The following is a 23,274-nucleotide window of genomic DNA, read 5'->3' as shown; positions in this document are numbered from 1 at the left end:
TTTTATTTAATTATACTATCTAAATTGTATTTAAAAGCTACACAAAATACAATGGAGGGCAACGGGAGAGAATGTCCCTAATATGTATGTTAATGAATTAAATATACTGTTTTAAAAAAAGAGTGGGAATTAGAACAATTTGAGAAATAAAAAAGTAGTACAGTAGTAGAGTTTTAATTTTTGGTGAGAAGTTGTTTTTTTTTATTTATTTTTTCCTCCCAAGAAACTAAGCTAAACCATGAGTTGCTGGTGGTATTTGTACACCTGGAGTTAAGGAGGGGCATTTAAGGTGAGGAAGCTTGTTAGCAAAGAAGCAGAGGTAAGAAAATAAAGGTTTTACATAAAGAACACATCACTAATTTAAATTACCAAAAATGCAAATTTCTACATCTTACCCCAAATATTCTGACATAGTTGGTCTCTGTTGGGACCAAGGAATTTCCTTTTTTTTTTTTTTTTTTTTTTAGTAGTCTCCATGCCCAGCAAGGAATCAAACATGGGGCTTGAACTCACAATCCTCACAATCCCGAGATCAAGAGTCAGAAACTTTAACCCACTGTGCCACCACCCAGGCACCCCAGAATTTCCATTTTTAGCAAAGCACCACAATGGCCAATACTGGTGATCTATGCAATGCCATTTAGGAAAAACTAAACTAGATCTAGAGTCCTTGAAGGGTTTTCTGTGAAGGTATGTTGGAGTTTGATTTGTGGCAGGCTTCCTAACAGCTTTAACTGAAAGCTAATATTTCAGGTAATTAACATTTTTTTAAGACAGTGAAGTGATAAATAAGAGAAAAAAGCATTGAAAGCACTGTTGACACTCTAGTAGAATGTAGACATTAAAAAAAATCAGTGAATCGGGGCTAACACCTATCCTTCACACCATCAGCATTCCTTAAAATGATAATGTTCCTCTGAGATATTGACGGTGCTTTTGTTTCTCGCAAAAGACATTCTCTGTCTTGGAGGCTGATGTGTCATGTGGCAGTTGCTACGGTAACTAAGTTTAAGGAATGCCACCCAGTTACCAAGTAAATAGTCTTGTAAGGCAGATATTATAGCTGACATGTAAATTAAGGCTGCCCTATCTCTGTCAGCTTTTCTATTGTGAATTCCCTTGCTTTCCATATTTAAGGGAGAACTCCTTTCCCTTGCAAAGATCTCCCTTTCATAACTAGTAGAGCATCATTTGAATGCACAGTTGATATTCCCTTGTTTCTTATTTTAGGATTCCATACCTGGGCATTGATTCCCCAGTCTTACGCTGAGTGGACGATAGTAGATAATTACGTTGGTCTACGTGAGCCCGATAAAAATTATTTTTGGTGACCAAGATTAGCAAGTGGTCGTTTCTGCTCTCAGAATTAATATAGGCCAAAGTCTTCTCCATGCTTTATGATGCTAATCTGTATGACTTTCATGTAAGTATTTATTAAAGCATTAGAATAAACTCCAAACTGTGTTAATAAATGTCTTGGTCTTACTTCCAGAAGCTCTCTGGCTTCACACTGGGATCCTCCTCTTTCTGAGCAAACACTTGAATTTTATAACTGAATGGCCACAGTTGTCACTTCACATCCCAAATTAGAGCACATGTGGTCACCTTTTATTTACTAAAATCATGCTAGCATTTCAGGCACTTCACAAAAATGTTAATGTCAAAATTATTGATATTTAGCTCAGGGTGCAGCAAGCCTCCATTGATTTATTTTAGAAGTGTGCAAGATTCATTCAAACTGTTCTTTCTTTTGCATTCTTGAATTTCTCCTTCTAAATCAGGTCATACATTTAGAAAATGATGTTTTCACGATCCTATAAAGTTTAACATTTTCCTTTTTGTCAAAGGTCACTGTAGGAAATAAACACATGAAGATTAATTTAGAGCTTCAAAAAACTATAAAATATACAAGTCAAGATACCATGTGCTCCCCTTACATAAAACCCCATTGAATGGTTCTTTTGGATTCTAATGACTGGAATACATTTGGCAGTATATAGACTAGGATTTTGCTTTTTTTATTAATACATTCAAGAGAACTTTATAATCTTACATGATTTCATTGTGTTCCTTTTCCCTGGCCATTGGAAAGTTACCAGCTCAGCTATATGTACATGTAATAGGTTGCTTTTGACTCTTTTCATGATTTGGGACAACTGTCTCACCTCTATTAGTTAAAATTTTTGTTTAACCATGAAGTGGTTCAACAGAAAGTAGCCAAACTCCACCAAGAGAGGAAACAGGAGGTGGCTGTTCAGGCCCATGCGACACTTCAACACTTCGTTGATATCAGAGATCCGGGCTCTTTCTCTCTTTCTGCACATATTCTTAGTTCAGAGCTTCCATATTTGAGGTCAATCCGTGGTTAATAGATGCTTGGGAAGGCTCCCACTGGGCAGCCTATGTTCCAGGAAGAGGGTAGGAGAAGGCTGAGAGGTAAAAGTCATATCTAAGTTGAGCCAGTTTCCATTTTTCAAAATGCTTTCCCAGAAGTTACATTTGGAAAATTCTACTTCTGTTCCAATGACTAGAATTTAATTAGCCACTTCTACCAGTGGGTGAGCCTGAGAAGTAGAACCAGGCATAATACCCCATACCAATTCCAGATTCCATTAGAAAGATGTGAGGAGAAGTGGTCAGAGGATAGTCAACTAGAGTATCTCAGAATATCTCCCCTCATCACCCTTCACTCCTTAACTCAGAGATGTTTTTACTAGCTTTAAATTTGTCCTTTTTATTTTCTTCAAACCCTGTTTTTGAAGCAGGTGGTATCTAAAAAGTAATAATTTACTAAATAATAGCACTAATCGCTCACATCTGCTCAAGAACTGTGCTAAATATATTGCCTAAATGTTCTCATTTTATTATTTCAGAAGCGTGATGAGGTGAGTTCTAATTTCATCTTTATTTTTACCAATGATCCATTGATAAATAAGAGAATTTAAATACCTTGCTGATGTCACCTGGCTAATATATAAGAAACACAGGTTTCTAATTCTTATATTTCTTTACTGACAGATTTGTCTGTTCATTAGTTTATATATTCTCTCATCCTACATATGAATGAGTTGATCTATATGCCCTGACATCCTTAGCTGGGGGAGGGAGTTTATATTTTTTTGTTTATCCTCCACCATGGCTGAGAGACAAATTTTTCAGCAATTCTTCTACCTTTCTCTCTACCTGTACCTTCGTTTCATGCAAAAACTCCAAGCCCTGGATATCTAGGGGGTGATAGACTGAATTGGAGATACCACACTGTCCTCTAGCATATTTGAATCAATGCTTGTAAACTCCTCCTGTTGATAATCCTACCCTCTGACCGTAATGGAAACTCTCTGGTGGTGGTGTTTGTGTGTGCCACGTGTGTTTACGGTCCCTTTTTTATGTACATAGCTAGCATTTATTTCATGATTTCATTCATTCAACAAATTGTCATTAAACATCTTGTAGGTTTCCAGCCCTGTTGTAGGAGCAGGTGTCACAGCAGTGAACAGAGTCTTTGTCCTCATGAAGCTTATTGTCTACTTTGTGTACAGGTGAACTTAAGCTTAAAAATGTAATATTGCAGATGATTGTAATGATAAGCATAAGAAGAAGGGAAGACAGAGAAGGCATTGGGGTGGGGGACAGAAGAGATGGCTGTCTTCTCATTATTGAGATGTCCTTGGATGAGAGACCACAAGGGGAGGAAGGAACAAGCCATATGGATTTCTGAGAAAATCATCCCAAGAAAGGGGAGCAGCAAGTGTAAAGGTCTTGTGTGTGTTGGGGGGAGAAGGCTATGTGAAGCTGTTTCAGGAACAGCAAATAACGTATTCTCAAGGACTCATTAATAAGCCAGACTAACAGATACAGAACTCTGAAGGATAAAGAAGAAATCCAATTGTGAGGTTATTTTCCAGTTCAAGTCTTCACATAGACTCCAAATCTAATCTTAGAAATAATGTAAATGATGCAGAAGCTAACAGGCAAATGGAAACACACACACACACAGAAATTCTTGTACCTGTGAATCTGCCCTTCAGTCTCACGTTCTCAGACAATCATTGCTTCCTCACCACAACTGTCCTCTTCTGCAGTGAAAGGCAACATTTCCTGCATGATTATGGCTTAGCAAATGGGAATCACAGTGTTGGTTAGGTGCTTTACATGAAACCACTATCTTAATAAATCGTTTGGACCATCCTACAAGGTCACCCAGCTCTTTCTCAGATAGATTCAGAGAGATTGTTGTTCAAGGTTCCAGGAAACTAATAGCCAGCAACCTTTGACCTTTGAGCAGGGACCTGAGTAAACATAAACTCAAGCTCTGCAATAATCAGGGGAATACTGTTCCTGCAGAGAACAGCAATTATGCTGGTCTCAAGGCAGCTGCCTGGTAGACATGATAGGTGTTTGGAAGGGTTAGAGTCCAATGAAACACACAAACAAAAAAAGCAAAAAAAAAAAAAAAAAAAAAAATCCAAAAAAAACAAATATATATTTTGAACCAAAGCGTCTTGGAAAATTTTTTGGGAAAGTCTAAGCCACAGAGAAAGAAATAACTTCAAGTCCATGGTATGCTGCTATAGTTAGAACTCCAAATTATGCTGAGACCACAAAATTTATTTTATTGCCTTTTATTGTTTTGTTATTTGTATAAACCAATTTTCTTGTAAATACATTCTGTATTCTCTGTAAATACATTCTTTCAAATATTTATTAAATACTTACTGTTTCCTAGATTAAATACTTATTGTTTGCACATTTTTTTTAATTCCTGAATTTAGATAGTACCTGAACGTGCATTTCACTCAAGGGGATTGAATCTAAAGAATAAGTGATTCCATCTGAATACTTGAGACACTCTGCTTGGGAGGCAGACCTGTAACTGCCATATAAGAGAGGGACGATGTGCATCAGCTAAATAAGGATGACTTCAATATAGACTCCAGTGATACCAAAGTCCTTTTGGAAAAGGAAGAATTGGAGCTTTTGTACATTTGGTCTCCTTTCTCCCAGTTTTTCAATCTCCTAACATAAGTTGTAATCAGTGTCCCAAGATATGTTGGTTGTTACGGAAGGAAGTTCTTTTTAAGAAGTGAATTTTGAAGGAGGCAGGGAGACGAGGACAACCTTAACATGGAACACTTCAAATTAATTCTTAATTTTACCTGCTTGCTAAGTTACATTCTACAACCATTCAGCAAAGTATAGAAATAAAATTTGACTTTTTTCCCTTGTATCTGAAACTTCTGTCAGAATAATAGGACTACATGGTGAATTAAAAAAAAAAAAAAAAAAGAAAGCCTTGCTATATTCTCAAATCTGCATAAAGTCACAGAATAAAACCTTTGTTTAGCTTATCATTTATGCATATGTATAATACTCCATGGCGATTGATGATAAATTTAAAATACTGAGGTGTCTAAAGAAGAGATCATATGGTCCCTGTTCGTCCTGCAATCCAGAAATAATCGTTAGCTTTGTGACATATTTTCTTCCAGGTTTTGATCCTTATGTAATTCATTTTACACGTCAGTCTCCCGTAACTCAAACTGAACGCCGAATTCTGTTTCCTAATGTCATTATTTAAATATAGAATACATGGCTTTGCATATTATTGCAGAGTTTTCAGGACTAAAATTTGCAAATGGAGGTAATTGCTCAGCTGATAGTTAATGTTAATAGTTTTCCAGAGTTTTTTTGGTGTCATATTATAAATAAGTTGGATATTAACAACATTTTTTCCTCTAAGGCTGAAATTTCTTGATGTCTTTTTATATGATTCTTTGTTTTTTTTCCAAGTGAGAGGAATGGCTATTCACTTGGATATTGTTAACCTTTTGATTTTACTTCTCTATGTTATTTGCAACACAGGAATTACTTATTTCAGTAGGGAGTAAAAAGATTTTTGAAAATATTTTTTTATTTCCTTCAAATATTGAGCACATTCTAAGTATTCTCTAAATATTTATTAAAGTCTAAGAGAAGAACATTTAGGAAGTATGATTTTTCTTTTGTTTAGCTTTTATTTCTGGGACTCATTGTCAACAGTCTCTTGTTTTGACAATTGCCTGGGAGATTATATTTGCTTCAGGTTAAATGCAGAATTGTTGAAATTCAAACATAAGCTCATTCAGTGAAGGCTCTTATAATTGGCAGAAATGGACTTAACTAAACAGTAACCTTGGCAAAATAAATTTGAACTGGCAGCCAATTCACAAAATTGCTAATTGTTCTCGCTTAACTGTATATTTTAGTTGGCATTTGGTCCTTCACTATGACATGCATATATAGAGCCAATCTCATGTCCTTTTAATATTATTTCAACTTGAGCTCTCCAAATTACTCAGAAGTGTAGTTCACAAGTTAAATATTTTATGTGTTTTAAAGTATAACTTACACTAACATTCCAAAGAATGAGAAGATCTCAGTCCCCAGGTCTCTGGCTATCTATATACACACATGTTATATATGTGCATACACACACACTTACTATCTGTTGGTAAATAATTTTTTTTTTTTTTGGTTTGAATATCACTCATTCAGTCAAGTGATATTTCCAGAATGTAGGTGGTGGCCTTGGACACAGGGCTTTTGAAGTACAGTTCCTATCTGAAAGCAGTGGTTCTCAGCTAGGGATGACTGTGGGCTCCCACCCCCTGGGGACATTTGACAATATTGGGAAACATTTTTGGTTGTCATTTCTGATGAGGCGTGGGTTGGACTAATATCTGGTGTTTACAGGTCAGGGAAGCAGCTCAATATCCTGAATTGCACAGGACAGCCCACACAACAAACAATTATCTGGTATAATACATCAATATTGCTGAGGTTGAGAGACTCTGTCTTAAAAGATCTCATAATCTCAGAGTAGAAGGCAAGGTATATTATTACATCAATGGAATTAAAATTGTAAGTGCCAAGAAAAACTATTTGTGGCAGAGATACAAAGGAAGATGTTGTCAACTTTCCCTGGAAAAGACTAAAAGACTTGAGAAAGTGATATTGAGCTGAAGGGTGTGAGAGGGGTCAAGGAGCAATCATTTCAGGGAGAGAAATAGCTGGAATGAAGTCATGGAAATATAATATTACAACTACCTTAATTAAGCTGGAATTCAACATGGTGTAATGGAGCCCTGTGAAAAGTAAGTCCAACTAAACCAGTTGTCAAAGACTCAGTGATCAAGATTCAGTTGTACAAGCTGAAGAATTTAGATGTCATCCTATGGTCAAAAGAAATCTACTGGAAAGATCCATGGGATAAAAGACTGTTGATTAGTTTCGTTTTTGTTTGTTTGTTTTAAATAGAGAAAAAATACCTCTGGCAGCTAAGAGAAAACTATATGAAAACAAAAATGATTAGAAGGATGGATATCAATTAAGTATAATACAAATTAAAAGTCCAGAAAGCTGCCCTATATCACTAAAAGTCGTGTTGATTGTAACTGCTGTGTAATGATAATGTGTTAAGGAGGCTGGCTGGATGGAAATTACCTCTCCACTAAATGTGGCTGTTGAGATATCAAATCATTATTAAAAAAAATGAGTTATTTGTAACACTGGTAGTAGACTAGTTCATTTAAGGAGATGATCAGAGGAGAAAACCAGTCCTCTGAAAATGCTAGTATTTAAATTATTAAGCAGAGAAAGGGAAAAGAACTTTTGTGTGCTGTGACAAGTAGTCAGAAGAGATATGACGGGGACAAATAAGGTGGCATATTGAGATAGAGCAGAAGGGTATCTGGTCACTATGTGAAATTAAGCTGATGCAGAAGAATGCCCTTTCCACTATCAAATCCACCAAATTATAAAGGAAGTAGTTTTTAAATACTTAGCCAGAGTAAAGAATCAAGAAGGAGGACTCCTTAGATCCCAGGGGGGAAGAAAGAAATTCAAGGTAATTCTTTAGCTATAATCAGAGGTCCACATTCTCACAGAGTTACCAGAACTGGGGAACAGGCCCTAATTGCTGAGTCTGATGCTTTCATACCCTCCCAGAGGAGCCCAGGACACAGGGTCCATATACAAGGACACTGCACATATATAACCTGCAAGATCCTTTGAGACAGGAAGTTATTTTGCTGAGTTCTTGAAAGTGGAACTAGGAAAATGCCAACCGGAAGTTGAAATGAGTCGTTTTGGGGAAACTGGCAGTATGAAACAGCTCTAAGCAAACGCAGAGTTCCAAATGGCTACTGCTTATGTGGTGGAAGAATGACAAGTTGGGAACTTAACAGAAGTCCTAATATAAATTCAGTGACACCAAGGACACAATAGGGGGAATATGAGCTGCACTTAGGTGGGGATTGCTGTGAACTGGGGCTCCTAAAATACCCCTGTGTCACTGTGCTCAAGGTGCCATAACAAAATAGCACTGCCTCCATGGCCTAAACAACAGATACTTGTTTTCTAGCAGTTCTGGGGCTAACAGTCCCAGAACTGATCAGATCAGATCAAGGTGATACCAAAACAGATCAGATCAGATCAAGGTGATCCCAGAACAGATCAGATCAAATCAAGGTGATCCCAGAACAGATCAAGGTGTTACCAGGGCTGATTTCTGGTGAGACCTCTCTTCTTGCCTTGTGGCCATCTTCTCTCTGTGAACTCACTTGGGGTTTCTACTGTGCACTTACTCCTGGCGACTCTCCCTATAGGAACACCAGTCCCATTGGATTAGGGCCCCGACTCTGTGACCTCATTAAACCTTAATTATGTTTTTAAAGAGCCTATCTTCAAATGCAGTCTTTGTGGGCTCAAGGTTTCAACTTGTGGATTTTGAGGAGACAGTACAGTCCATAAAAACCTCCAGGAAGATGAGTTAAGAATAAAATATTAAAGTTCCCTATGGAAACTCAAAAGAGAGTCAGAACATGCAACAAACAGAATTCACAACCTAGAACTAGAGATAATAGAACTCTCTGGAAGAGACTTGAAAATATGTGTGTAAAAGCTTACATAAAGAAAGAAAAAGCTCAGACATCAGACCCGGAGAAGGACCCCCATCTTGAGCTGTTGAGCACTGGAGCTGTATGATTTGAAGGTTGTGAGCAAACACATTGGTAATGATGTAGGTAAGTGTAAATAAGCATTAGTAACTTGGAAATAGATTCGATTAAATTATCCAGACACGCAGCATAGGTGTAAAGATAAAAAGAAAATAACATAGCATACTTTGGAAGACAGAGAAGAAAATTTTTCAGAAGAGGAGACTAGAAATGAAAGACATGATGGCTCTCAGTATTTTCCTGGACTGAAAAGAGATGCCAGTCTTCAGAATGACTGAGCATACCACGTCCTTGACAGGATGATTAAAAACAAATCTACACCTAGATATATCGCAAAGAAACTTCAGAACTCACACCAACAGAAAATCTTGGAAGCGATCAAAGATGAAATATCTATTGCAATCAAAGGGATGAAGATTAGAATTACAGGTGCTGTCCTACAGTCATGTGGGGACAAGTAACTTCGTGGAGGGATAACTTCAGAGGGTGGATGAAAAGTAATTGTTAAGATACAATTCTGCACTCACCCAAACTATAACTCAAGAGTAGATTTAAAGTTTTTTTTTAAATACTCATAAAAAATACTGTGAGGATTAAGAACTCAATCTCACTGAAAAACAAAACAAAACTATTGCAGCATGAAAATCAGTAAGAGGCAATCGAACCCCCTCCTCTGAAAATAAGGATGGGATGGTGAAGGGAATACTTTGATAAACATTTAGATAAGTGGAAGTAACCTTGGACTGTAAAAATAATATGGATGGTTGGATAGATGGATTGGTGGATGATACATATTACTAATTTCTTTGTCATTTAAGAAGAGGTGTTTTACAAGGCACAACCAAGACGACGTAGTCCATTAGGGGAACAAATTTGGTGTGGATCTTATCTGCGAGGAGATTAGATTTACTGATTAATGGTAAACTCTTACCCATATATGTTTAAATTTTATGAGTGAACACCAACAGAAAAGAAAAAGAATATGTAGTCTCTAGATAGAAGGAAACGGAAGGGCGGGATAAAGAAGACTGCATGACTTGAACAGGATAAAAATGTGAACATAAAGGATACAGATGAACTAGAGGATAATGGTTTTCTCTGGGAGGAAAGAGTGAAATTGGGGAGGATTGCAAAGTGGTCTCCTATTCTTTCTAAGGTAGTTTATTTGTTAAACTAAGGTACACGACCTTTCTAAGGTAGTGTATTTGTTAAAAACAAATAAACCAATAAAGCAAAATATTTAATATTAGTTAAAACTGGACAGATGAAATTTGTTGGTTGTAGCTACTTGGCATGTTTCTTTATTATCTAATTTTTTTTTTTTACTTAACTATATTAACAAGTTTCTAAAAAATGTGCATTGGGGTTGGATACAACCATGCTCTTACCGCATATTACTGTGTAACTTGGGTGAATTTGTTCAATTTCTTTAGGTTTCGCTTGCTTCATTTTTAAATGTGTACAATGATAGAATATTCTCTACCTTCCGGGGCTGTTTTAACAACGTAAAGTGTGTGCACGGTACCTGGAGGAAATATGCGTCCAGTGTATGGTAACCGATGTGAGTAAAGCCGCAGTGAGAGCATGAAACCAAAGGAGAGTCTTTAAATCGAGAAAGGAGGTGTCACCTCTTACACGCTGAAGCAAAATGTCCACATAACTGACCGTTGGATTGAACTCTTACGAGGTCATTGGTGAAGTTTACCTGGGCAGCTTGGGGGGATTGGTGAGAACAGAAGACGGTGGGCCGGAGTTGAAGAAGGGAGAGGACAGATGCGAAAAGGCTTGCAGCACATTGTGTAAAACAAGGAGGCAAGGAAAAATCATGTACTTATTTATAGAAGCAGGAGAGAAAACAGATATAAAATGGGAGACTGCAAATGTGAACTATTTCAAGTAGTTTGGTTGTGGAGGAAAATAGGTCAGTGACTAGAGGTAGAGGCTCGTGTGTGTGTGTGTGTGTGTGTGTGTGTGTGTGTGTGTGAGGCAGTGGTAAGGATTTTGGCGTGTTAACGGACTGAAAGGAGAGATCCGGTGGGAAGGGGCAAGGTGAGGAAACAGGAACCGAGGTAGAGCACTGAGGGGTTAAGGTCCCAGAAGGGGCAGGAGGAGTTGGGGTTCAAGAACACCGATGGAAGAGTTGGCCTTAAGCAAGAGAGAAGTAGGTGTTCTGAGATGAAAAGGCAGTGGACTGTGATGCTGCCGGTGGTCGTGTCTGCATCTTCCCTATCGAGGGTGAGAACTCAGGCCTTGAAATACTCCATATTTCCTATGATGGAAAAAGTGGATTCAGACCCAACTCCTCTCAAGAAGGGTTATTTTTTTTCTTTCTTTTTTTTTTCTTTTTTTTTGCTTGTGAACGATCATCGTTTGAGACTTCAAATCAGCACACGTGTTTCAAAAAGTCTCGAAAGTTCCACAGAAGGGATGATGTGTCAAAGTTACTGGCTAAGCCTTTGGGAAATAAACAGGAACCAAGACTCCACATTTCCATGTCCTCTACAAAATCAGCTTTCCAAAAATAGCCTCATACAAGCTGTAGTCACAGTTGAATGTCATGTTTCTATTATTGTGATGACATAAAATCATTAAACCACTGCTAGTAGTAAAAGCAGTCATGTCTGGTAATAGAACTGCTCTGTGCCCACGCGAAGGGAATTGCATTTTAAATGACACATGGAGAGCAACGTCCTCTGGAGGGGAGTGGCATGGACTGAGGTTTTACTTCCACAGTGATTTATTAAATGTCCTCTCTGCTATTTCTGTAGTACTTAAGCTCTTGGTTCTGATGAGTGGTGTCAAAATTTCAAAGAAGTTCTCAAAAAAAAATTTAGTCATTTGCTGAACTTTTGTGTATTTCTTGTATTTAACGTAGCTGGAAAAAAATATTAAAAGTTTCCAATATCAAGACCCAAACCCACTCCCTCAATCTCTCAAGGCTCTTGGTCTGGGCCTCTCATTACATCTTCTCTTAAATCCTATCATGCAAGCAGAATTATGACATACGGGTCCTAATGCTCACACAACCCAGTGAGAGAGAGGTGGCCATGGGGAGATGAGTACAATGGACATTTCAAGACTGAATTCAATCTTCCCAATATCAATTGGAATTGAAATTCCGGTCTGAATTTAAAAAATGAAATTAAAAAAAAAATAAAATAAAATAAAAATGAAATTTAAAAGAGACATTGAATTAAATGTCTCTCTCAGGTTCTGAAACTATTACAAATGGACCAGGAAGTTTTGACTTCCTCAGGCATTCAGACATCAGTGCCATCATCAGTAAAGTTGAACTGAGAAATACGCTTTGTATATAAGGCCAAAAGAGACTTCCCATCATCCCCCTAAAACTGGGCCCTGCAGTACCTGTTGAGAGAGTCTAGTTACAGAGCCAGTTCATTGCATGTAGGAATAGAAACCGCCTCTCACCTCTCACGAGTAGTTGGCACAGGTGCACTGACCTTCTACAGTAGAGCCCCTCTTCTTGTGGGGAAGGGAATGGTCAGAGGTGAGGATTGGCATCTATCTAACTCTGCCAAGAGAACCGAATGCCTATCAGTCCGGGGAATGGATGACCTCCCCAGACATAACGTGACCTCTTCTCCATGGCCTCTCATTCGATCAGTTTTATTCAGTTAATACACTGAAGAGTCTCATTCTCTGTTACATAATGAGCTTCTCAAGAATGCCAAGTGTGTCGATCAAAGCCAGGCCAAGACACCAGTGAGACCACACACCGGGACCGATAAAGGACATTATATTGGAGGCGTTCACCAGGGGAGGGGTCTGGGCTCTCCAATTGCCCACTGTGCTTTGGGGACAGAATGCAAGTATTCAGCAAATTGAAGCATTGGGCTTCAGGAGGCTTTCATGAAACTTGATTAGGAAAGTAGGAGCCCCCCCCCCCACCCCGGCATGGTTAAGAGCTGGAATCCATCAATGGTGTCAACATCGTCCTAGCGCCAAGTCCTGTTCTGCCAAGTTGGACAGCCATAGTTGTGAGGACATAAGCCTCTTCTCTGACAGGATCGGTGTGCTGGCCTGAGAGCCTGAAGGGTTCCAGCTCTTGGACATATTTGACCATGACCAAATTTGCTACCTCAGCATCTCAGTAGAACTGATTGCTTAAGCACTTTCCCTAGCCGACTTCCACGTGCTCTGTGGGAGGCCACATCCTCCTTTGGGGGACTGGCAAGCGGGGCATAGGCTTTAGAAAAGCTAATTCTTCTCGGTGCTGGCCTGACTCGTCTTCTCATTTGGCACCAGGGTGCTGAGTATAGTGTATTGTAATATATCACTGTTGAATAAGGAGATAATGCAGAGAGGAAGGAATAAATGAATAATTAAGTGGTGAGACAGTGTCGTCACCGGGCTAGCTTTCCTTCACACCACCCCTCCATTCTACTCTTTGAAAGGTGTCTAGGGACTAAGCAGGAGTCTTCTTTGTCTCTCTTCCATGAGAAATTTCTCTGACCTGGAATGAAGATTTAACCCTGTCATCAAATGATGCCAATCACATTGGCAACAGAGTCGCCGATTATAGAATAAGGACTCTCTATGTCTCTTCATGAAAGCCCTCGAGTTTATTTTTTAGTTCCTTTTAAGATGTGATATGATCTCCTTATTTGTCCTAAAAATCCCCTGGAATTAAATCCTAAATTTTAATAATAGCTAGCATTTTTGGATGATCACTATGTGCGGGTGCGGTGATAAACACTTGACATAGATTATCTCATTTAATCCTCACAGAAACCAAATGAAGTGTTTACTGTCATTATCCCTATTTGATGAAGAGGATACTGAGGCTCACAGAGAATTAACTTGTCCAGAATCATCTAATATCGAGTAATCACAAGTGAATGAGCTGAAAGCACACACAGAAGCCGGGACCAGACTTTGACTGAGGGGAGAACTTACAGAGACAGAACAGTAGCAGGTGAGCAATCGTCTCGATGCCAGTTGCACAAGGGAACCGGGCCACCAGTTGTAAGACTCGGAAGGGACCCCAGTCTTGAGCCTTGGGGCCCAGAAGCTGCGGGTGGAGGAACCACCGCCTCTTCTCTAGGATGGTTTGGAGCTGAGGTCCAGACTTTGTATTTGCAGCTCTATGCTGTAGCAGATGTGTAGCTTCCAGCCCGAATCCTCGACCTCGGCATTCATGACTGAGAGTTTACCAGCCCAGGTCACAAAGGTTAATCCTTGGCTATGACCGAGCCATTAATTGGCAGAACTTTTATCCAAGTACCTTACTCTGATGAATGCCAGAGTCTCCCCAGTCTGATAAGATGGGCAAGGAGAACCTGAGATAACGCTCCCTATGTGCATTTCAAGGGGCAGCATGGTCCACGGTACACACCTTTCCTGCCCTGTATTTTTATCTCTTGCTTCTAGTGGACCATTTGAAATATTTATGTAGTGTGCACCCACGTCTGGCCCTTACAGCTCACCATCCTGGTGCTATGTGCTCCATGAGAATGTGAAATTTAATTTGGCTATGAGTCACTCAGGAGGATATGTTGTTGACCATGGATTTGATAGGCTTATCCTCTGGGATTTGAGGGGGCGGGGATGGGTGGGGACAGGATAGCACCTAAGAAGTAGGGTTTCTTGGAGGAAATGAAGTCACAGATACGGAGGTTGTGACTTCTGTGCTGTGAGTGGGCATGTTTAGGAGATTTTATACCAGAGTTGATGATATTAAGGAATTTGTGTCGTTTAGGTCATGCAGTTTGAGTTATTTGTCACATTGAATTTTATTTGTATATGTCTCAGCATCTAATTTCACGATTTCCAGTGTTCCTCAGTTTCACTTTATGAATTTATAAACTTTATAAAATGTCTTGAGCTAAGAGAAATTGTCGGTAATTTAACAGTGAAAACACCTTTACTACTAAGTAAGAGGTTCATGAGGTCAGGGCTGCGATCTGTTTTGTTAATTGCTGTGTGTTCCCCGTGCGTAGATGCCAGTCAGTGCAAAGTTGTCACTCCATGAATATTTATTGTTTGAGCAGGAAAGTAATGATGACTCTTTGGCTACGAAAATTGATTATTAAATCATTTGAATTCTCTTGGAATATGAAAGTTTTGCTTTTAGTTACGTGTATTTATTAAAATAGGTAGAGGTGAAGGGAAGGATTTTTCATACCAAGAATTCTTTACGTGTGAATATAATGAGGTGGAAAAAGTGATCACCTTTTCTTATTTAACACCTCCCAATCATTTGGTTTTCAGTGGGAAGGGCCAATATTTCCAGAATATATATATATTTTTAAATCTTATGATTACGCATACTTTCAGATGTATAGAAGTATGTATATGTGTGTGCGTGGTGGAGGGTGGCTCATGATTTGAAAAGTGTACTCATCTCTGGTGATCATCCATTGTTTTGTCTATATAACCTCCTCCCCTGCGCAAAAAGAAGACAGAAATGTCCAATAAGGAAGGGCCAAATAAATCCTTAGTTTCAAAGTTCTACAAGTAATCCCAACTCGGCAGAGTATGGAACGGACAAGATGAGGGAACCACCTAATGTTTTCCCCTGTGAACGTTTCCAGTCTAATCTTATAGGCACAATATGAAGCCGTCGTGTGTGAGGGTTCTGCTGGGCATCAGTGCTGTGACAAGTAAATAGAAACTCCTTCAGGCCATGAAAAATGTCATGGTTCTAAATATAGCTGCACCTTTATGTCAACGGAACTTCAAGAAGATGTGAAGGTTTCTGGAGTATTAGTTGAAGGCAGTCTTCTGTTTTGACTTCTGTAAATTTGCTTTGGGGTCTGTGTGTGTGTGTGTGCGTGCGTGTGTGTGTGTGCGTGTGTGTTTCTTTTCCTGGCCCTTATCCATTTGACTTTCTTCCCGATGACCCTCTCTCTGACTTTTCTTTAGATAATTTGAGAATACTGACTGTAGAGATGCCAGGGGTGAAAGGGATCTTCATCCCCAGTGAACTCCAAATAGCAACTTTCTTGTCTCATTCCCAGAGGAATTTTTTGTAATCTTGTTGGAAGCATTTCTGCTGTACTGTAATGTCTACAGGAAAGAATGATGAACAAATCCTCTCATTAACTACATTTTAATGGGCTTTGTTAAAGTCAGCTCACCCCAGTCTCAAAGTGAAAACAAAAAACAAAAATCCTGACCTCACAAATGAAATGTAGTGAAAACAATATAGTAAAGACAGTGTAGACTCTATCACTGAAATTTAAACTTTTCAGATCCTAGTGGCTTTTTTTTTTGTAAAAAATGCTGAAGAATTCTATCCTTATAAAATAAATATATACATAAAATCTGCAAAACAAGCTACAGCTACTTTCGAGAGATGTATTTGAGAAAGTCTTTTATTTTATCCTATAGAAATATCTTGATATCACATTAAAACCCCCACATAGTCGCAGTTTATTGTCAGACCGTTGCAATCTGTGCGTCACAAGACCATGCCATGCATGTCATGGGTTGAATGGGTTACAAGTGTGCTGGGATCATAAACCTTTTCTGCTTTTAGGCAGCAAGATAAGGTCAAGGGCAACTAAATCTGCAGCATCTTTCTCCTCCCATTGTGAGTAAGCATGACAGTTTTCCCTAGTAAGCCATCCAAGCCTTATTTTCCACATGATCCTTAACGTGAAATAGTTTGAACACACTGCTGAAGAATCATCCACTTATTCTTTCCATGGATGCTTCTGGAATACCTCCTATTTATGAACCAGTGCATTAGATAGGAGTGGGATAATAAAGGTGACTAAAGCTTATTTTGTGACCTCGAGGAAGTCATAGCTACCACTAAGCATACTACCACCCACCATATGTGTAGACTTACTGGAACACAGAAGAGAGTCAGCCTAATTTAATTTGGAATGAGAAATGGGCTGAAGACACACATCACCAAATAAATGATACTTAACTGAAGTTTGTGGGTTAAGTGGAGTTTACGAGGAAGGGTGTATATTGTGATAATACTGTTTTTCCAATAAATAGTTTTCTATTACAAGATTTTTAATGGTTCCATACTATTAGCAAGGTGTGGATAGAACACAATTTAATTGAGCTCTTTTTAGGCTGATTCCATTTTTTTGACAGCTGTAAACAACGCTGATATAAAGATTCTTACAGCGAAATCATAGAACATGCCCTTCATTCCCTTCGTAGGATAGAGTCCCAGTTGTGAAATCACTGGTTCAAAGAAGCAACACTTTTTAAAAGCTTAACTACATTTTCTCAAGCTAGCATCATAAAAGCGTGTGGCTTTGAGGTCAAACTTATGTTCCAAGTATAAACATTTTTTTTTCTGTTGGTTATTTGACCTAAGTGACCTTCATTACTCTTAGTTTCTTGCTTCAAATGAAAATGAAGATCATAATAATTACCTTAAAAAGCTGCTTTAAAAACTATAGTGGAAGTTAATAAATACCTATGAAATCCCTCTTGTGTTTTTGACAATAGGTACCTTGGCCATAAAATCCAAGTGTCTTAAATATTGTAGGTTAGCGTCATTCATGTATTTCCAGCAGGGAATGTGCACGTCTAAAATAACTGTGTGGTGTAGTTACACACAGTTCATCACATGGACCAAATTTCAAAAAAAAAAAAAAATCTGACCCATTGTCCATATAAATAACTTTAGAATTGCTGGACTGTGCTCAGAAATTTGATCTGAAAGACAGAAAGGTTCTAGCCCTCGATGAAAAGACAGAAGCCCGGAATAAAATCCTCTTTCTTCCACTTATTTCCTGTGTGATTAATTCCTCTGACTCTCAGTTTTATGACTTGGAAAAAAAAAAAAAACATAAGGTCACATTTTCGTTCTGCTTCAAAGAATCAAATGAGCAATGTAAATAAAAAAATATAGATAATAGATAGATCTCTAAATTGCTATTCTGATATCACCTACTATTCTTATCGGTTTTTAAATCTACCGTGAATCTTTTTACTGATTGGGAGAGAAGAGGCAGCAGGCAAGAGTGTACCCTTCCCTCATGCTTGTCAGTGGGTTACGCATTTTTCATATTCTATTGATGTGGGGCATTGACTGGAAGGATTGGGATTTATTTTTGAACTCCTGTCAGCACTCCATAATTAACATTGCCCAGAAGAGAAATGCTATTTTGCCTCCTGCATCATCAACACACTGTCAGCAAATAAGGAAGGCATCGTCTTTGCCATTATTACTGCTAATGTATGAAGCAGAAAAGAACAGCTGGATTTTCACACACTGGGCTGTTGGAAGCACTGGCATTTAGTGAGATTTATTTTCAATTTCTACCTGCTTCTATTTGCCTAAAAACGTCTTTAAAGGGGAAAAAATATATCATTTTTATCCCAAAGCTTATTTTGAACCTCCCAATTTAGGAGTTTACTGATTTCAATTTACTGATCTCAAAGTTCTTTATCTCAATGTCATTTTTTTCTCCTTGACAAAAAAATGCAAAGCTAATTGTTGATTGCTCACTGGCTATTTTACTTCTCTACCTTTACTCTTCTATTGTCTCTGTGTCCTAAATTTCCTGTACTGTTTTAATTCTCTCTCCGGTCTCCAGTTTTGCTTATATTCATAGTGGCAAGGAGTAGGGATAATCTTTTAGAATGAAATAATTGAAAAAAAAATAGAATGAAGAATTGTAGGGGCTAAATCTTGCTGCAATCAGATGGCAATAGTGAGCTCAGAACTTTAAAAAGGCAAAGCAATCAATCAATCAATCTGTAGCCTCCATAGTTACAGTGTGCTAAAATTAAGTAGTCTAAGGTTATTTTCTTTGAGGTTTTTGTTTTTGTTTCTTCAATGACATAATGGGAATGTGAAATAGTACAGCCATCATAAAGCAATTTGATGCTAAAAAGCTAAACATAGTTTAATGTTAAACATAGTTACCATTCTGATCTGGAAATCCTACTTAAAGGTGTGTACCTGAGAGAACTGAACATACTATCAACCAAAAACTTGTACGTGAATGCTCATAGCAATTTTATTCACAATAGCCCTAGAGTGGAAACAACCCAAATATGTTAACTGATGAATAAATGAACCACATAGAGTACTTCATACAATAGAAAATTATTTGCCACTAGAAAGGAATGAAGTGTAGACGCACGCTTCAACATGTGTGAACTGTGAACTCACGGGCAGGAAAAGGGCAGATACAAACGGCCATAGATTCTATTACTCCTCTTACATGGTCTGTCCTAAAAAGGCAAATCCACAGGAATGGAAGAGTAGATTACTTGTGGTCAGAGGTAGGGGACAAGAGACCCTGAGGGGAGATTGATAATGGGCATGGGATTTCTTTATGAAGTGATGAAATATTCTAAAATTACATATCTACAATCATTGCACAACTTTGTGAATGTACTCAAAACCACTGAATTGTACACTTTCTTCCCCACCCCCCTCCACCAAGGATCTAAAAATGAAAAAGGAAGAAGTGGATGAATTATGTACGTTAAGCGAGCAACTGTTTGGTATGGTAATTGCATCTCAATAAAGCTTCTACAGAAAAAAGTAACACATCCATTAATAAAACATAGAAACTGGGAATGGCGGAAATGAAGGGGAAATGATGACTAAACAATTTATCATCATAAGCTTTTCATGTTAAACATTCTTTATAAACATTTCTATTTTTAAAAACCCCAGAATATCTTTTCACCAAACGAACCATGATTTACTTAAATATTTTTTTTTGTTTGTTTCAGTTGTAGGTGTTTGCCAACTAACTATTCACTAGTCTAGATTTTTTTTTTTTTTCATTTTTATTGAGAACCAAGCAAAGTGTCTGTGGTCACTGATGTAAACCTGGTATCGTTACTCCAGAAGTAGTTACCTACTGGCAGCCTGGTAATCTAGAGCTGCTTGTCCTCTTACTTGGACCACTGCTGTCACTAGAACTCATCGTAGGAGTAGACTCCTACAATGACATGGCCAACGGTGATTGAGGGTGTTTTTCATATACCCCTTATTTGGAGGAAAGTGAGAGGTCTGTTTTCCCTTCATTCAAAACAGATTTCAAGGCTTCACCTAGCTAAATGCTGCAGGCAGGTAATTCATGAACCAGTAGACCACAGACTGACGGCCCAGGATGGAGACTAGAACAATAGGGTAGTGGAGAAGCTTCACGTGTCTTTTTACTAATGCAAGATTTAGTACATTTAAGGATATTACAATGAGATCAAATCAAATTTATTCCAGAATAAACAAATGAGAGTAAGAAATGGAGGTCAAATTGTGCTTTCACGGTTCTATATACACCAGTTAGATCTCCGGGAGGGAACTTAATGCAAGTTGATGTGTGATTGTTCCACTTTTAAAAGAATGTAATTCCGTTTATGTCTGGTTTCATTAAGGCTGTTGGGAGAGCACTTGAGTAATTCAAAGAGAAGAGAAATGTGAAAGGTACCAAGTGTACGTACAGAAGCGTGTATTCATCCTACATTCTCCTGTTATAACATGCGTGAGTCTGTCAACCTTAATGTGCAAAGTCTGTTATGATTTCATCTTGTATAACTGAGAGCTAGCAACTTTGCCACTCAGAGAAGTAATATGATCATTCTAAATTTGTCGCACGGAACCTTTGTAGTTTGTGACACGCTCACTACGTGGCAGAGACGATTCAGGGAGTAGACGTAAACAGACAGTCATGTGACCTGTTGGTTAGTGATGGATGCTTAAACTAGATTAAAATGAATGGGCTAACACTTTCTCTGTCGGTTTTCATCTCTTCAGCCTCCCAGCTATTTATGAAAGGGAGATATTTGTATGAGAAAAGATCCCAATTGGGGATTAATGCCCAAATCCCTACATAATTTCACACAATATAAACAAATGTTATCATAGGACTTTGTATGTCACCAAGCCATTTAATGGAGTGATTAACATATATCCTTTCATAATCCTGTGCAAATGTTTTCCCCCTATTTAAAAAAGATGAGTATAATTGACACATGATGTTACGTTAGTTTTAGGTGTACAATGCAATGATTCGACAACTATTTATGTTACGTTAGGCTCACCGCAAGTGTAGCTGCCATCGGTCACCATGCAAAGGCATTAACGATGTATGGAGACTGAGCATCAGAGCGATTTGAGCTTTTCAATAACCAAAGGATAGAAACAAGTATTAGGAAAAGACATAAGAAATTAAATCACATTTATGAAACCCCCATCCTAGCGCTATTTGAGAAGATTCTAGAATGTTAATGCCTCCATTAATGCTCCAGAAATCATAGGAGGTAGACTGTCTTCTCTCTGAAATAGAGAAAATAAAGCTAAAGGCCCCAAACATAAGCCTAGTTCCTCACAGATTTTTTGGTGCAGTGCCATACATTTTAGAGCTTACTTTTTTTTTTTTTTTTTTTTTAGACCACGTGTTCTAAACCCAGTCGTGATACTGGGAAGATGTTCAGCTGTAGCTTTTGTTGTGAAAACTGTATTATCACTGTCTGGCAGCCCTTGATTAATTCCTTCATGCTGTAGTCACCTTCACATTTTATTTGATCCACATATGTTTTTAAAAAGGCTGCAATTCACTCTTTAGTCAAGGCATTGGAAAAGCCCAAGATCAAAAGTAACCTCGATTGAAAACTTTGCTGTGGATAGACTCTTCTATCTTCAAATGTTCAAAATTGTTCTTGGAACAGGACCAGTTATAACCCTCCTAGACCCTCCTTCCACGCACGTTCGTCCTACCCCAAATGAAAGTATAAACAAACACAAAGCAAAGAGTAGTTAGTTGGCCTCGTAGTAACTGGAGGGATGTGTGGACTCCGTGACATCTGGTAGGGAGCGATAGAGAGGAAAGAGCACGGTCTGCGCTCACCCTGCAATGAATGAGGAAAGAAGTAAGAATATCGAGAGGTAAGCCCCATTCTTAGAGAGTTCCATCCCGTGTCTTTTCTCAATAGTGCTCCTTTCCATTGGTGTAGTTTTTGGAATGTTGGTAGGTTTGGTGGAGTCCATGGCTGACGACCAAGAAGGATTTCTCCAGAGGTCTTTGGTGCAAAATGGTGGTTTTATCAAAGCACGGGGGTGGGACCCATGGGCAGAAGAGCTGCTGCACCGGGGCTGGGGATGAGGGGGGGCTGATTATATATTTGGGAGTAGGGGGTAAGGAAAAGAAGGAGGGTTTCAAAAGAAGTTTCATAAGCCAGAGAGGACCTACAGGATACCAGAGGCCTTGCCATTGTCAACCTAAGGTGGCTCCTCCCTCTGGTGAAGCAGTAACATCAAGACACTTGGGACTTTCCTTCTGTATGTTAGTTTATCGCTAAGAATGCTTGTTCCTAGTAAATCACTAAGACTTGTAAACTGAGGGAGACTCCTGTTTTTCAGGACTGTGATCTCTATGAGGTGGCCTTTGTTTTGCCTTCTGTTTAGCCTAGGGACAGCCAGGAGCGCCTGAGGAGTGTCGCACCCAGCCCACCCGGGAGCGGGGGGCAGGGGGCTATGGGTGTCAGCTCGTGCTTTGTCCTCAGCTCGCCTTCTGCACCATCGTTGAAGGGTCTGCAAACAATAACCTGCGAGGCTCAGTTGCTCTCCAGTGAGTGAAGCTCCTTCGCTCTGCTCACTCCCTTCCCGGGCTGGTTGCCTGGAGGGCAGGAGGCCTGAGGCCCTGGTGCCTCTCCTCCCATCAGGCACTTGGGGTCCTGCCTCCAGGACATGGTAGGCGGGGTGGCCTAAACAACAGCAGCGTGTTTCCTAGCAGTTCTGGAGGCGGGAAGTCCAAGTCTAATGTCAGGGTGCCCTGCTGGGTTTTGGGGATGCCCCCCTCTCCGGCCCCCCGACGGCCACTTTCTTGCTGTGGTCTCCCTCAGGTGGTCTCTCCCCTGTGTGCACCTACTGGGTCTCTTTTCTGGGAAAGACACCAATCCTATCAGCATAGGGCCCCATCCCTTTGCTCTCTTGTATTTACCCTCAAGGATCTCCTCGAAGCTCCTGTCTCCGCACAGTCCTGGGGGACTGGAGCTGTAGGGTGTGAGTCCTGGGGGGACAGTTCAGTCTGTACACGTAGGGTTACTTTACTTGGTTCAGAGCAGTTTTATTCCACCCCCAAGACCTTGATAATCACCAGAGGGATGGACAGGGGAGCTTTAAAAACCGATGCCCAGGCCTTAGCCCAGAACAACAAAACCAGAATCTTCCAGGCCAGGAAAGGGCATAACCAGTGCTTTTTAAAAGCTCTCCATGTGGTAATTTGTCTATAGGATCGGAAACCAGAGATTAAGGTGTTTAGGGTCTGTTGGCCCGATCCATGTTGCATAGCATGTTGTGAGTCCCACTGAGGAAAAAGAA

At 39.2% G+C, this 23,274-nt stretch overlaps 1 protein-coding gene across 7 annotated transcripts in view; it reads left to right on the top strand.

The window, feature by feature from the left end:
• LRRC4C (leucine rich repeat containing 4C) overlaps window positions 1–23,274 on the top strand; it is a 1,168,116-nt gene that overhangs the window by 218,123 nt on the left and 926,719 nt on the right. For all 7 annotated transcript variants that reach the window (XR_012014048.1, XM_072791171.1, XM_072791173.1 and 4 more), the window contains exon 2: window positions 13,746–13,932. The gene's annotated coding sequence lies outside the window, so the exon portion shown is untranslated. The remainder of the gene's footprint in view (window positions 1–13,745; window positions 13,933–23,274) is intronic.

Source organism: Canis lupus, chromosome 21, assembly GCF_048164855.1.
Source record: "Canis lupus baileyi chromosome 21, mCanLup2.hap1, whole genome shotgun sequence".
NCBI classification, from domain to species: domain Eukaryota; kingdom Metazoa; phylum Chordata; class Mammalia; order Carnivora; family Canidae; genus Canis; species Canis lupus.
The sequence above is the reverse complement of the archived record's forward strand: the minus strand, read 5'-3'. Positions and strand labels throughout refer to the sequence as shown.